Source organism: Trichogramma pretiosum, unplaced genomic scaffold (assembly GCF_000599845.2).
Source record: "Trichogramma pretiosum strain Unisexual culture from Peru unplaced genomic scaffold, Tpre_2.0 scaffold2, whole genome shotgun sequence".
Taxonomy (NCBI): Eukaryota; Metazoa; Arthropoda; class Insecta; order Hymenoptera; family Trichogrammatidae; genus Trichogramma; species Trichogramma pretiosum.
Window position 1 is genome coordinate 4,974,751 of NW_019641687.1, and position 16,173 is coordinate 4,990,923.

Sequence of the window (16,173 nt, forward strand, 5' to 3'; positions counted from 1 at the left end):
CTTTTTACTCGGGAGCTTCATAAATTCACTACTCGCTCGGATTTATATACGCACCGGCAGCTCTCTCGTTCTCTTTCATTTATTTTCTCGTGTTCTCGCGGCGTCGATTCGTTCTTCTTATTGCAAACGAACGATGATTTCACGAGCGATGGTCTATGGAACAATGAAAAAAAGCCCCCGTGAATGGGAAAAAAAGTCTGCCTCGCCCGGCACAGATTGTCGCGCGCGAGCATAATCCATCCGCCCGCCCCCATACACACATCTTTTGTGCAATTCGTTGGTGGAAGCTTGCACACCGCAGCAGCAGCATCAGGAGGGAGCTCAAATTGCTGCGCCCGAGGCCAGCAAGTATATATCTGCGCGCGCTATTTTCCTGTATACACGTACGAGCAGAGCTCTCTGCTGCAGTCGAGTCACTTTTTTGGCTGCCAACATAATTGCGCTTCCGACACCTGACAAGCTCCCTCGCACGTACGCAGCGCGACTCGTTATCCATCGCACAATGGAAAATCCTTCGAAGGATTCGTTCGATATATATAATATACTGCACCCGCACATTTACGCGTAATACACACACACACCCCCCGGACGCGGGAGGGAGAGAGCTGGCGAATTTATATTCGCGGCGTCGGATGGCGGCTCGCTCGAGCTTTGACAGTTTGAAGCTAAAAACAATAAACTTGCAAACTGTGTGCGTTGGTGTATGCGACTCGCGCACGCGAGAGCAGCGTTAGTGTCGCACGCCCGATGCGGTCGGATTTTAACGACGAGCCGATAAACAGTCTTCTCCCCCTGCCATGCCTGCCTGCATGATCATGATGCAGCAGCAGCGCGTCGGGCTCGCTCATATAAAGGTACGTTATATGGGATAAAAATGCGCTCGTGTACTTGGTTGCTGAATCTCGCGCGCGAGCTAGGCATTATAAAGAGAGAGAGACGTAAAATCATCGATATTCGTTTCGGTTCAGTGAGTAGTAGTGCTGCAAGCAGCGGCGGCGCGAGAGGTTGAGAAAAAAAAACATTTTTTTTACTTTCTCCCCCGCCGAGCAGTGCGCGTGCATCACTCATACACTTTTCCACTGATGAGATGTCTCATTTTTATGCCTCTTTCTCTCGCGCTCAGCAGCAGTAGCAGAAGCAGAAGCTCGCAGCCACCGCCGGGGGGGATCGATACCTTTTCCATCCGCGTATCATAATAAAATGTGTATGTGTGTGTGTATATCTTTGTGTGTGTTACGTATATACGTTGGCTATACGTGGCGTATGGCGCGGCGCACTCGTATCTCTCTCTCTCTCATTCGTTGCGCCTACATAGATATCAGCGAGTGAATAGTCCGAGGTTATTATACTTGCGTTATACGCAGAGACGCGTGGCAATGTCGATGATGCACTCGCTCGCTCGCTCAGCAGCAGCATGTTTTTCTTTCATCAATATTACACGGCTCGCCTGCAAAGTAATAGGCCTTTGACACAGGAGGAAAACTTTATTCGCACTGCGAGACTTGTATACGCGCCTATATGCTTTCGAGATCGCGTATATAGCAATCGAGCGTCACAAAAAGAATCGATAATTTTAAAGCTTCGCGCGCATTTACTCGAGATTAGATTTTATTTCTCCGTTCATCGCGGGAATTAAAGCGCGTGCTCTTGATCCAGTGCTAGGATATTCGTCGAAAAATTAATTAGCCAGACCCGCACCGACTCTGCTCTCGTAAGTGTTTTGTTGCCGTACGCGCATATAGCACCCGAGCTTTTAATTATAAAATCTTCGCATGGCCACGGCAGCGTTGCAGCAGTATTACTGCGTTTGCCTGCTGCGTTACGTATACAACGCGCGCGTTACTACGTGTGCTGCTGCTGCACGTGTAGAGATGTACATTACGCTGCGCAGCCGAGGCCAATTATAAAGTAAAGCTCGACGAGCTACAGACGAGACCGTCGTTGCGAGTGGTTTTTGTTAAATAATTATCAAAGCATTTGGCATTACATTAAGGTCAAAAAGACAAATAAAGAAACGGAGCAGAAGGGAGGTCCTCTTTCGCTGTATTTATATTAGCGCGTGGCAAAGCTCGCCAGTTTATGTTCTCATAATACCGCGCATATAAAATACAAACAGTCGGCTGCTGCTGTCGTCGCTGCGGCATTTCCATGTGGCAGCTCTTTCGCCGCACTCGAATCGAAGCGGCGCGCACAAATAACGCGGCTAAATCTCTGCAACGTTTGGTCGGTGCAGCGACTGGCTCGTGCGATTCTCGCCGCGCTTGTCATTCGCTCGTGAAACGAAGCAAATTGAAAATCTCTTTGAAGAGATATATATACGTATATACGTAAACGAGCTCGAGAGCTTGCGAGCTTGCAGCGCGTGAGCTCGAGCGTACGCGTATGCTACATTTTCCATGCCGCCTATATATACCTACGTATAGAGAGAGAGAGAGAGCGAGAGACGCGTGCCAAAAGCGATTCGTTAAGGCTTTTTGTTAGCTCACTCGCTCGCTCTCCGCAAGTTTATGAACACACACATACCTATATAGATACGCGAAAGGCAGCTTGCCGCACGTGAAGAGTTTAATACGCACGACGTCGCAAGTTGTTCTATCATATGGTATATAATATTTCGATGTGCATTTAGTCTAGCGACTACGACGCAGTATTATAGTGTACACGAGGCTACGTTGGTACACCAACACACACAAGCGAGAACCGATCGATTCGGATATTAGCTGTACCCACACACGTACACAAGCACACGGACAAACTATAATACGAAAGCTGCGCGTATACACGAGCTATTATTATAACGAGTATAAGATAGAGAAGGAGCGAGTCGAGAGCACGAGGCACGAGGCTGATAGACCCCCCGCCGCCGCACGCGCGCGCGCGCCTGCACGAGCTTAATATGCGCCGCGAGCATTACCGAGCATTATCGTAGTTTACAATTTAATGCCGCTGACGCAAAATAATTTTCGTACGAGAGATCTACTCGCGTGTGCACACGATATAACGCACGCAACAACAACAACAATCACAACAACAACGACGCACCGCGCGATACCCGAGCGCAAAAGGCAAACATCCCAAGAGAAATCGAGCTGCACGCGGCAGGTAAATATATACGTTTTCCGTGTGCAGCGCGGTATATATACGCGCGCGGTCACATCGACAGGTTTCTTGAAATTGATCAGTATACAGTGTGTCCGCGTGTGCGCGTGTGTGTGTGTGTGAGAGGAAGAAAAAAAATTGCCATCGACGTACCACGATATAATACGTGGTGCGGTGGTGGCTGCCTGCACCGACTGGCAGGCAAGAGGCGCGCACACAGCGGCTCGACGTGTACGTGAGCTACTAGGCACGAGGTCAACGCTTTGTACTTCGTGCCGGCCGTAGCTCTCTCTCTCTCTCTCTCTCTCTCAAAGAGACTCGGCGACAGTCGCCGTATATACGTCTCCGACGACATGTATAGTGCTCGCCCGAGAGTATACACTATATTATATAGGAACACACACACAGGAATACAGGGTCGAGCTTTTCTCGAGCCTTGCGCACGGTATATATATGTATTCTCGCAGTCAGCCCCTCTATACGTTGGATAGCTTGATTAAAAATGTCTACGCGCCGCAATTCCTTCTTCTGTGTCTAGGGCATGCACGCGAGCGAGAGCGAGAGAAAAGGAGAAAAAGCAAGCACAACGTGTGTATAGGTATACATATATAGCGTAGTTGTGTATATATGTGTCGTCGAGTAGTCACACTCACCTGCTCTAGAGAACACTGCCTCGGCGTGCTCGGATCGATTGTCATGCTCCGACTTTTTTTTTCAACGCGCTCGAGACTCGAGTTGTGTAATGCAGCTACTACGTGTAAATAATAATGCAACGTCCGCACTTATTCGCGACACATTTCGTTCCGTCGATGCATATCGATATCGCACAGGTGTTGCTTCGGACACACGCGCACAAACGCGAGCTTTTAAATTATTTATTGATGCGATCGACTCGTGGTTGTGTTATCGATTCCGCAGTCTTTGCGCTGCTGCTGCAGCGAGCGATAAGATCCGAGCCGAGCTCGCGACAGCAACCTGTCGCGGAGCTTGCGACGATAGGCCATGCTTTGGATATACGGAGGCGCGCAGCTGGTCTCTCTCTCTCTCTCTCTCTGTCTGCACGAGCGAACGTAAACACACGAGTCAGCAGAAGGTAGGGGGGTCACAGCGGTGGAGCTTGCAGCGTTAGATATACAATAGTCGGGAGCGGCCGAGATCCGTCCTCGAGGCGCTTCGCTCGCCTTCTGCGGACGACTGAAAAGCTTGGCGCGCTCTCGCTCTCCCTACGATGATGATCCAGTACGGTATGGGTAGTAGTAGTAGGTGGTTCGTCGGTCGCGCGCGCGCCGCAAGCTCCGCGGCTGCGCACAGGCAAGACCCGGCCGGCGCTTATGATATTGCGTTATACGTACAGCATAGAGCGCTCTATCCACCACCACCACCAGCACTACTGCTGATTATGTACAAGCGTATATACAGCTGCACAGCTGCTGACTTTATCCGCACACGCGCGCGCGCCCCGCGTTCATAATCGAATCATTTCGATGCGGGAAAAAATATAAGACTCGGCTTAATACGTACGTACGCCGAGCTTTCGCGCGCGCGCGAGCGAGTCGAGCTGTATATAGAGGCAAATCAAGCGATTGCGAACACGCCAGCGATGAATGAGCCACAGTCGCAGCTCGGCACGTCCCGCTCGCTCGCGTTTATTTACGGCGCACCATTATATAGCGCATCGTTGATTATTCATTCGCGAGCGGTACATACACGTATACACGTAGATGCTGCTGCTGTATACAGAGGTACGAGTTGTGTACTAGCAGCTATAGCTGCCGCTGCTGCATGAGCATTATGCACGCGTATAGATGTGTATACGCGTGTTTCGTAACTAAACTCCAACGTTTCCAGAATTATATATACTATATAACGATAAACTAGTTATACGAGCTTCGCGAGCGAACGCGCTCGCGTATCCTCTCCCGCCGTCGCTGTCGCTGCTGCTGCTGATGCTGCACGTAGACGCGGAATAATGATTATACTATTTACCAATTTCTCCCTCATTTTTGTCCATATACATTCGAGACGCGAGACGCGAACGCAAGAGCGGAGCGAGTGAGCTAAGCTCGCTCGCGCGCCGGCTCGTGTCATATTCGAGTTTCGAACTTGCGCGCACTGTATACTCGCTTACTGCGCGCATATATATTACGAGCTCGCAATCGTGCTGCGCCGACTATATTAACATTCGGAATATGTATACCGAGGATATGTTTTCCCATGTTTGATGAGACTTTGCAAAATTACACATCAGAATTACGTGTAACACGGAGCTGACTCGTATACCGACTCGAAATCCTTCTTCCGATACAATGATTCGTTAAAAATCGGTCTATATTCTTCGAAATAAACTCTTTTCTTCGAATTTTAATGAAGTAAAAGTTCAACTGAAAAGTCTAAGGAACTCGAACGGCAGTATAACAGCTGGTAACTATATAGCTTGCACGGAGAGAAAAAATGGAGGGAAATATTTTCATAGGCCTTTGTACATTATCAAACAAGAAGTTCAATTTATTTGAATGAGCTGTTGCCGTCCCGAAAGATGAATGAAATATATATCCCCTTTATATACTTTTTTCCCTCCGACGAATAATTGCTCGGAAGAAATACTCGCGAGTCGATGCACTCCAATTATTTATTTCAAGTTTAAGGACAATAGCGAATTTTAGCCCGCGTCGAGCAAACGCATATATAGCTACATACATATCCAATTGCGCGAGCATTATATGGATCAATCCTCGGGCGATGATGCTAAAACGAGGTCACCGCGCGTCTACTCCGTCGTCGTCGTCGTCGCCGTCTACGTCGGTGCGGGGCTGTACGAGTATAACACGCCGAGCTCTTTTGTCAATGTCTTCGTAGTAATGATTCCGCCCTCGAGTAATAAACGCGGCCGAGAGATGAAATTATGGAATATTTTTCTCACCTATTGCGCCAGTGCCTGAGAAAGAGAGAACGAGAGAGAGAAAGAGGGATAGAAACACCAATTATATTTTCTCGAATTACGTCGCTCGAGTGTTTTGCTCTCTTTTTTTTCTTCTTCTTCTTTTTTTACCGAGTTCGATCAATTAAGAGAAGAGATGTTCTCGAGCTTTTTCTGTATATACATGGGCTAGGCCACGTCAAGTGCGATTGGTAAAAAAAGTGTGTTAGCCAAGTATTCTTGTATACTAAATAAAACATAGAACGATACTGTTACAAGCTAAAATATTGAATGTAAAGTACAGTAAAGTATTTCTTGTGTTAAAATATGTTGCAATATTAATTATAGTTGTAATTATCGAATATCTTCAATGGCAGATAAAGGGATGCAAAATTAATAGAGCAATATCCATGGATTTTAATATATAAATTAAAATTAAAATAATTAATTAAGAAACTTTATTAAAATAGAATAGTATTCAGAATATCTCTGATATCCCCAGAATAAGTTATACATATCAAACGCATTTTCAATGACCTGAAAATAAAAATTTGATTGGTTGAAAAAATTTCCAAAAAACAAGTTTTCGACAACTTCGTATTCTATAATACTACTTTTCACATTCCCCGCTAGGTGGCGAGTACCAATCTTTCTAGAAATCTGCAAGTGGTAAAGCAAAAATATTTGTATAAGTCAACGTTTATAAAAAATATAATTATCCACACTGCAGCTACAACTGGGATAGTTAATTGTGGTAAAGCCCGTATACAGTCGCCTTTGTAACCTTATTTTCGCGGTGTCGTTACCCTCGAATGCTGCTTTTGTCGAGCTACTTTCTAATAGCTTGTTATATTTTTTTACTCGCAAAGATGAAGTAACAATTATTACCGGGAGCGACGAATTTGGCTGGAATTGAAGAGGCTGTAGTTTCTTTTGCAGATGCCAAGTTTTTTTCTTCATTTATTTTTTATTATTGAGTTCATCGATCGACACTCTGCTACTTGAAATTGCTTTGACACTTGAGCTGTTATAAGTAAAATAGGGCGAATAATTGAAACAGTAACTACTCGGAGGTCATTGTAATTTTAATGAAATTCATCAGTAGCTAAGACTTGGCAAGGTTTATAAAAAAAAGTTTCCTTGCATACAAATGATAGGTCACCTCTGTAACACAATTACGAGTTTTTTAAGAACCACAATGGCATTCCAACTGTCCTCGATACACATGTAACAATAATAAACTCTGAAAGTAGAGATTACAAAATACGTCCTGTTAAAAATGCAGTAAAATTTCTCTGTAGAATTCACCAAATTTTTAAATTGACAAAATTCATTTTTTTCACGTGACCTATTTTTGAAAATGACATCCCTTATTTGACATAAGAGAAATGATCGAGTATTGTGTAATAATGCAAATCTGATTTCGAATTTCGTATGCTTTATTTCGAATGCGCATAACCACGAACATATTCATGAATGTAAAAAGCGAATAATTCGCCTAGAAGGAATTTTTGATGTCTTAATTGATAAAATCTCTCGATGGTTACATTTGACTATCGGAGCTCGATGCAGCAAGTGCAAAACAATCTTTTTCCTCAGTCTCGTCTTTAAAATTCGACCAAATTCAACGATGGACGTTAGCTTGCAGTGAATTATTCAGTAGATCGCTAATATTCGTCACAAAGCTGCAGCGACAAAGGAGGGTAAAAAATCTAATTAATATTGCGCAGACGTGGCTCTGAAAACTTGGACGGGTGTGCTCGCTATAGAAAATTATTATTATGCCAATATAACTAATAAGTTGTGCGAGGCAGTTTACACGCACAGACATCGAGCGTGTATATACGTATAATGTTCGCCTCGGCTAAAGTTGATGAAACGCGCGCGACGCGACAACGGAAAGTTACGAGCTTTAGTTGCCGCCGAGCATAAAAGGGCGCATCTCAACGTGTACCGCTCGATGTTCATCATTGCAGCAGCGACAGGTAGTATATAGCACGTATACAGAATACAGCAGACCTTCTATTGTTTCAATCAGCTCGCGAGCGAGCAGTCTATATATTCAACCTGTAATAACTTAATAAAAAAGAAGAGTAGAAGCAGCAGCAGCAGCTCGATTGACGAGCTGTCACACGGAATTCTTCGAAGAATGACTTAGATTAACGCTTGTGCTGCTGCTGCTGCGCCCAGCGAGAACGTGCAAAATCGTCACGTTTGCGCACTTTGAATTTTATGCTTACACATCTTTGCCATTGTGCCAGGCTATTGTGTGTATGCGCTCTGTCCGCGATCTGCTCTCTGCTGCCAGTCTAGCGACACACATAAATGGCAGCAGTTACAAATCAATATGTATGAATACGTTTTGTGTACTCGTGTGCGTGTGTATGTATGTGTCTGTGTGCATGTGCAGTGACAAAAGAATACGGGACAACGTTTTGATTATTCCGCTTGCGTTCGTTTAAGCGGATTGCAAGCTCAGCGAGTCTCTATATTGTTTCGAGCTTTTTCGAACGCGTTGCCGAGCACGCCGCCACCTCCTCTCGCTTCGGGGTAATCTTACAAATTAATTAATGACCGAGAGGGATTTTGTAATCGAAATCGCAGCTTTCAATAAGTAGACGCGCCAAGGAAGCCGAGCTTCGAAACTTCTTCTCGACTTCGTAACGAGAGAAGATGAATCATCCAAAGCATGCACTTGTATAGAGAGAGAGAGAGAGAGAGAAAACATTATGTAAGTATTACGTTACGTTCTCGAAATCGATAACAGCTTTCTCCGACTGATCATTACGGGATTTTTCAATTTATTTTTCCCTACCTCACCCTTTATATCGTCGCGTTGAGAACTTATACGAAACATAAACTCACTCGCGTAACGCCAAAGAAAAATGGACTTTTTCTTTGTTACAATTTACAATGTAACACAGCAAGAGCGGATTAGATTTGAAACTTTGCCGCTTGCTATTGAATCAAAAACTCCATCGGAATCAACTTTTCTCTCTTCGGCCGGAAAAAGAGACACGCGTACACGTGTACGCAGCGGTCGGGTACGCGTGCGCTGCTGCGCGATGGAAAAAAAAAGAATCTACCCTTTCGCTCGCATGCATGAAAGCTGCTGCATTGGCATAATTCAATTCTCCGAGATATAGTATCATTAAGAGAGAGAGAGAAAGCAGCGTAGTTACGTTTAGATATACGTTCGAGACTTGCATAACCATCCAATTTCAACATACACATATAGTCACTTAGCAAATCGATGTCGTTGCTCGTCGTCCTTGTCGTAGTAGTAGCTGCTGTTCCGCAGCGCAGCGTCTTATAGGGATGGCTTCTTTAATGGGTATCCGCTTTGAGACACGTCACATCCTCGGGGCACACGAGCGCCGGCGTTTCTCTTATCCGAGGCGAGAGCGTATTAGTACACCTTTCCATTAGACGCGCAAGAAACGAAAGGATCGAGTCGCGCGAGAAGGTTAAAAATCGAATCGCCGTTTTTTTTCTCTTCTCCTTCCTGCTCCGTTCGCATCGCACGTGACAGCCGAGCGCAATCGACGATAATGCAATTATCAGCCGAGGAGAAGTCGAGGCTTTTTGGAGTTGGAGATTTTCGAGATTTTTTACACATAAAATGTTCAAGAAACCTTTTTGGTTTAGAATTTCCTAATTTACTTTAAAACCGTATTTTTAACGATTATTTAAAAAGAATTATTATTAACGAATTGTACCCTTTTTGGCTTGGTCGAATCATTATTTAAAATTTCAAATGACCGAATCTACACAGAATGTATCGATTAACTTTTGTTTACAAACGAAACCCTAGCCAGCGCCAAGATTAGTAATAAACAAATATAAATCGGTCGACAATTTGATGTTTACTCATCGGCCTCAGTTCAAACTAGACTGGAAGCACGAAAAGGCGCCGCGTTATCGTTCAGCTCCCAAAAACTCGCGCTTTCTAATATCATAGTTTCTTTAAAAAGAAAAAATCGAGTAAAAATTGGAGGTTCGTAATACGTTGCGTATAGTATATACGCAAAATCAATTCGAGCCACGACACAAGCTAGAAGATACTCTATTACTTTGCTGTCAGTTTATTAGTGATCGTATTTATAGTCAGTAATCGAAGTCGCAGCGCAAACAGTGAAAGATTACGTCTACGGCAGCTAGTGATTTTCGTGAAAAAATTAAAAAATCTCCTCTTAAAAAAGTGTTGATCCGATTGAAGACGTGCCATCGAAACGAGCTAGTAATTGTTCGTTGGAATTAATGTGGTGGTGCCATCTTTACACGGAGCGCGAGTTTTGAAATTCATAATCAAGCGACAGCAGCGCGTTGAAAGGTATCAGTACCTTGAAATATCAACCGTTTGTTGTGTGCGAGTGCGCAAAACGATGGCCGAAGACAACCAAGAATGTTTGAACGAATTAAAACGTATGCGAGAAGAGGTCAATTGGGAGGTCATAAAAGAGCGAAAAGAATTTCTTCGTAAACTTTACCCTTTAATTCGAGATTGGACGGGGCAACTTCCAAATCTGCGAGACATTTTCTGTCCCGATGAAATTGATTGTCTTCTCGCAGAGTCGGTGAATTCCAATCTGTTGTACTCTGTCGACCCCAGCATTAATTTACTACCCCTCATCGAGTTCGTGATCGAAACCGGCTACAAAGACGAGCCCGAAGTCGACGAGGGCGGCCAAATACGTCGCACCACAGCGATTCACCACGCGGCAAGACGCGCTTCGAACAACGACCTGGTTTTTGACCTGGTTCGCGCGCTCTTCGAAATCTACGACCGACTCGACGTCGACTACATCGACGATTACGGCTTCGCGCATTTCCACGCGGCCTGCCAAGCCGGCTGCGACGCCGTCGTCCAGAAATACCTCGAGCTCGACCGGAATCCCGATCTCTTCGTGGCAACGAGCGGCGACTCTCCGCTGCACTTGGCTCTGGAGCGCGGACACGCGAAGGTGGCTGAGTCACTGCTGAGACACGGCGCCTATCCGAATTTGGCCAACGAGAAGGGAGAGACGCCTCTGCACGTTATTTGTCAGAGAAACAGGGACGAGGACGAGGCGCTGGAGATGTTGTTCGAGCTGAGCTACGAGCGATATCGTCCGGTGCTGCTCGACGCCCAAGACAACTTGGGCAACACACCGCTGCACCTGGCCGTGTGCTACGAAAACGCGAAGGTGGCCAAAAAGCTGCTGCAAAGAGGCGCCGATCCGAACTTGACCGACGTGGAGGGATTGACTCCTCTGCATACCATTTGTAAGAGTGAACATATGTGCGATGAAATAAATGTCGACTTGGTGAAAATAATATTCGAATTCCATGACAAAAAAAATCCCGTGCGCATCAACGCCCGGGACAATATGGGTAACACGCCGCTGCACTTGGCGCTGGACTGTCGCCTCGAGTCAACGGCCAAATTTCTGCTGAGAACAGGCGCGGATCTAGAAGCGATTAATGAGGAAAACAAGACTCCTCTGTGCATACTTTTCAGGGGTGACCCTCATAACTTGTATGACTTGGTGAAGATGCTATTCGACATTTTGCTCAAAGTCGAACCGCCGGTGTCGGTCGATGCCCAGAACCCGTGGTACGAAGAACCACCGCTTATATGGTCCATGTCGCATCTCTTGCCGTTCTTGATCGATAAACACTCGTGCATCGAAAAGTGGAGCTTGCGCTCGTTGAAATTCAAACTAGCATCCGGTGTTCTGGCCGTCGTCGAATTTTTCGAAAAAAGAGGATTATACGAGTTGAATCGTCGCGAAGCCCTGACGATCATGAAATTCTTCGTTGAGCACCCATTGTACGATAAATCGGTGTATCTCGAAGACCGAGTTTGGCATCCCGATGACATCCAGCTAGCAAGTAAGATAGAGTTTTCAGGTGACAGGACGCTTTACGACGTGGTCATGTTACGACCCAAGGAGGCGGCCGAACGACTCACGTACGCGGATTATTTTCCGTTCGCGCCCGAAGGCCGATTTCGGCAGCTGTCCAGAAAATTTCGAAGGGCTTGCTTTATCAATCTGTATGAGAAAATGTCGAGAAAATTTTTCCGCAAATGGACAGTGTATTATTTCTGGGAGCTGATACGCGACCGAATTTCATTTGAGAGCTGTGACAAGATCATCGATGTATCACTCACGACCGAAGATATGTGGAATATTTGCTTGGCGGCAATGGACCAAAGTTCATGATGGCAATTAGCATATTTGTAAATAATTTAATGGATAAATAAATGATTTTAAAATTAGATTTCATAATTTATTTAGATTTGAATTTTTATGTTTTAATTTTATTTTAGTTTTATTTTTTTTTCTTCAATTCATTGACCAGAAAATCCATTTACCAAAAAGGAGCAGTTACTGAAAACGAAAATTCAAAAAAATCCCTCGACATATATTCATGCAATAATATTCATGCAAATGTATACAAATGCGATTTAAAAAATTTAAAAACGAATATAAGCTGATAATAGCCCCCAAAAAGTTGAATAAAAGAGAGGAAAAAATACTTGAAGTTTATGATGCCAATAAATACAATGGAATACCAGATAACCAAATCATCATGGAGAAGTGAATCTTCGGGTACTTTTACCTCTCTTTTATTGATTTTTTTTCTGAGATTCTTGAGGATGCATTTATCTCGACGGAGCTTCTTTCTTTGATTTTGCAAAGCTTATATCAGTTTTCGCATGTCTACTCGACTTGGTAACGAGTTTTAACGTGACGCATTACCCGTTAGCTGCTGCGCAAATAGTGCGCGCACGCCACTCAAAAATGAAAAATAAGCCGTTTATGATAGCTTATTTCGTCAAAGACGGAAAATTGCTCTTGAAAGCCAACAACTCTACATTAAGAGTATTATAGTATTAACCTTCATACCGCGTAAGATCTTCTTCTTTCCTACGGTGCAAAAAATGTTTCTCTCTCGCTCGCTCGCGCACGCGTGAGTTTTACGTAGCTGGTATAATGACAGACTCATCGGAGACGTGGCTCACGCACTCGGTTCACTTTGTGGGCACGAGCACGAGCAGCAGCAGCCACACGCGTATAACATAAATGCACACGCTGCAAATACAGAGACACGCGTTTTACGCGGAAAAGCTTTCGTTCGTCACAGAGGGAATTTATACATATATACGCTCGCGGAGATAAGATGAAATGCACACATTACGGAATAGATAGCTTTTATATAACGCGGCGGAGCTCGTCTACGCTTGTTTGTCTGTGCACGAGAATGTGTACATATAAGTGCGTGTGTGTGCTCGTGTGCGAGCTGCGCTACTTCGTCTGACTACTCAGCTCCAGCAGCGAAGCAAGAAACTGCTCTGTGACACACATAGCTTTGGATGATCGTATGGCGAGGAAAAAAAAGCGAGTTAAGGATATCTCGCTGGTCGCATATTTATATGCTTCGAAATATATGATATATGCTGCTCGGGCAGCACGTGCTGCGATATAGTTTAGAGAGAAAACATATTGTTATATATTCCGTCGCGCGTTGAAATTCAGCGCGCGCGCGCACAATTAAGTTTTAATATTATGTGCACTCCCCCGCGCGAACGTCGCTGTCCCAGAAATCAAACCGGTTGGAATGATTCTAAATCATATTAATAATACATCGATTCATGTTTTGCCTATATTTGAACAATGCGGGGTAGTCTCTCATTAAATCGCGGCCAGTAATTCCATTATCAATTCTCATCATTGATTCACGTGCCATCGGCGACTTTTGTACTCCATTATATGTATATTATGTGTACGTGCTTTCGACGAAAGGAAATATTATTATGCTACGATCGAGTGGAAATAGAGAGATGAGAAAGTAGAATTGTGGGACGTTCGTGTATAAAATGTGATTTTATTTGCAAATTCTATTGCATCGGCAGCAGCAACAACAGCAGAGGTCGAGTTGACATAAAATGTGGAGCAATTTTTTTTACTTAAACGAAATATAAATAAGCTTACTCGCGCTGCATTAATTGTAAAGCCAAAGTTATGAAAAATTGACAGGGTGTCGCGACCCTTCGTTGAAATATTCATCGAGCCGAGTCTAGGGCTGAAATTTTCATCTCCTGTCCAAAGTGGTGCAGTAGTCGAGCCCTGAAAACTCTGCGATTAATCGGTGCGGCTGGTGCGCGCTAATCGTCGAGGCGTGCGCGCGCGCGAGTTTGTAAAAATAACATTGCGTCAGGAATTTTTTTTTCTCTCTCTATCTTGCAATGATTGATCTATGCCGCGCAGCCGGAAATATGAAATTCGCAACTTTTTTGAAGCTCGTCGCGCGTATACTGCGATCCGTACGCCGATCTGCGCCCGCGTATAGTACATCCAGCACGAATACTTTATATTTATATTTTGCGATCCGCGCGAGCGTATACGTATGTATTTTTGCGCGTCCCACTGTGTGTTTCGGGGGCAAAAAACACGCGACAGCGGCACTCGTGATTGCTGCCGCGCGCGATCATACTTTGTAACTCGAGCGCGTGCACACGCCCGTTGGGTCGGGTGTTGGCGCGCACGCTGTGCTTCGAGCGACACTTTTCGACTGGAAAATGTTTCACGCTCAAATTCCTCTTATATGTATGAACTATCGCGTAATGCATGGAATACGCTTTGCTTCTTGGCGCAAAGTTTATTTTCGACGAAAATATCGGGCGATGCTTGCACCTCGAAATGTGTGCAACATTGGCCGCGATGTCTGTTTCGCTGGTCGAACGGCGCTCCGTCGAGTCCTCGATATATAACTATTTTGAGGAAAATTTTCGTTGGCACTCCGACTCGTTGCACAAATTGCAAGGACTAGAACTGTACTCGCAGTAAGTACACCTTTTTGTCCTTTGCCTGCGCGCAGGCCGTATAGTTACAGGACAACTCGATGAAGCGCGCGCGATATACGCGACCATTGTGCGAACTTGCGCGATGAGCTTTTTGCGAAGGTACGCGCTCGGCAGCAGCTCGTTCCGAAAATGCGCTCGTGCATCTGGAAATTACTCGATGGAGCGATGAAAGCAGCCAGGATCCCCCTGTGCCGGCTGTGTAATTGCTTTGACGTTTTGCTCTATCCCTTTACCCGTTTATTCTGCGCGCATTACGATTGTGATATTTCAGTGCGGAATACATATATAGGGCGCGATGACGTGCTGCTCTGACTCTTGGTCGATCGGAAACTTGTACCTGTTTTTATTTACAAATTGTTATCGCCGCTGCCGCACACCGCACCGTCGGGCGCGCGACCGACAATCTATACAACTTCAAGGCCGCGAAATTGTTGCTTGCGAGTTAAACGCGGGGATATTTTCGGAAACAATTTCTCTGAAAGTGCAGACTAGCGATTGAGATATTCACGATTAATCGAGCAGCAGCAGTAGCAGCAGCAGCACTCGGTTAGCTTTTAATGATGGCAAATTGTTGAGATTATTCGTCCTGTGCGCGAGCTGGCAGTAATTTTCGCTACTTGTCTCCCTTATTCGTTTCATCGCGAGTGGACGCTCGCTCGCTCGCGAAACTTGTTTGTAAATTGCGATTACCGCGCACAAATATCAATTAATCATCATCGCTTGAACTAGCGCGCGTTTATAGGTAGCATTTGTGCAGGGACACAAAAACTGCCTCCTGCAACGGATTGAGCTATTTTGCCGATTTGCTATATATAGCGAGGCAAGCGTCGACGCGCGATCGCCAAAATCAATGACATGTGCAGTCGCGCAAGCTTGCAGCTAGTAGAGCAGCAGCAGCTGCAGCACATACATATGTGTGTGTGTGTGTGTGTGTGTGTGTGTGTGTGGGGGGGGGGGNGGGGGGGGGGGGGGCGAGCCTCGGCAGATATATGTTGGCTTTGAAATGAACATGGAAATGCTGCGCTGTAACAATGCCGTAATGCATACGCGAAACATGATAAAAAATTCGCTGCCAGCGGATTTTTTCCCTCTTTTTCCTTTTCTACTTTTCCGAATCGAAATCGTGATTTCTCGAAAATATATATGTCGGAGCTTTTGGAATATAATAGCTCACGATACTCGAAACTGCATGTATACTAAAAAATACAAAACGCATCGTGCTACGATCGACCAGTATAATAATTAGGGCTGTGCGAGTATCCGATTTTTCGAGTTTTACTCGACCTGAACTCGACTCACCGAGTTC

General features: G+C 45.1%; 1 protein-coding gene across 1 annotated transcript in view; it reads right to left on the reverse strand.

Moving 5' to 3' along the window:
* Window positions 1-4,254, reverse strand: part of LOC106658733 (serine/threonine-protein kinase 32A) — a 31,875-nt gene extending 27,621 nt beyond the window's left edge. Inside the window, exon 1 of the mRNA XM_014380822.2 lies at window positions 3,753-4,254. The gene's annotated coding sequence lies outside the window, so the exon portion shown is untranslated. The remainder of the gene's footprint in view (window positions 1-3,752) is intronic.
* Between the last annotated feature and the right edge of the window lie 11,919 nt (window positions 4,255-16,173).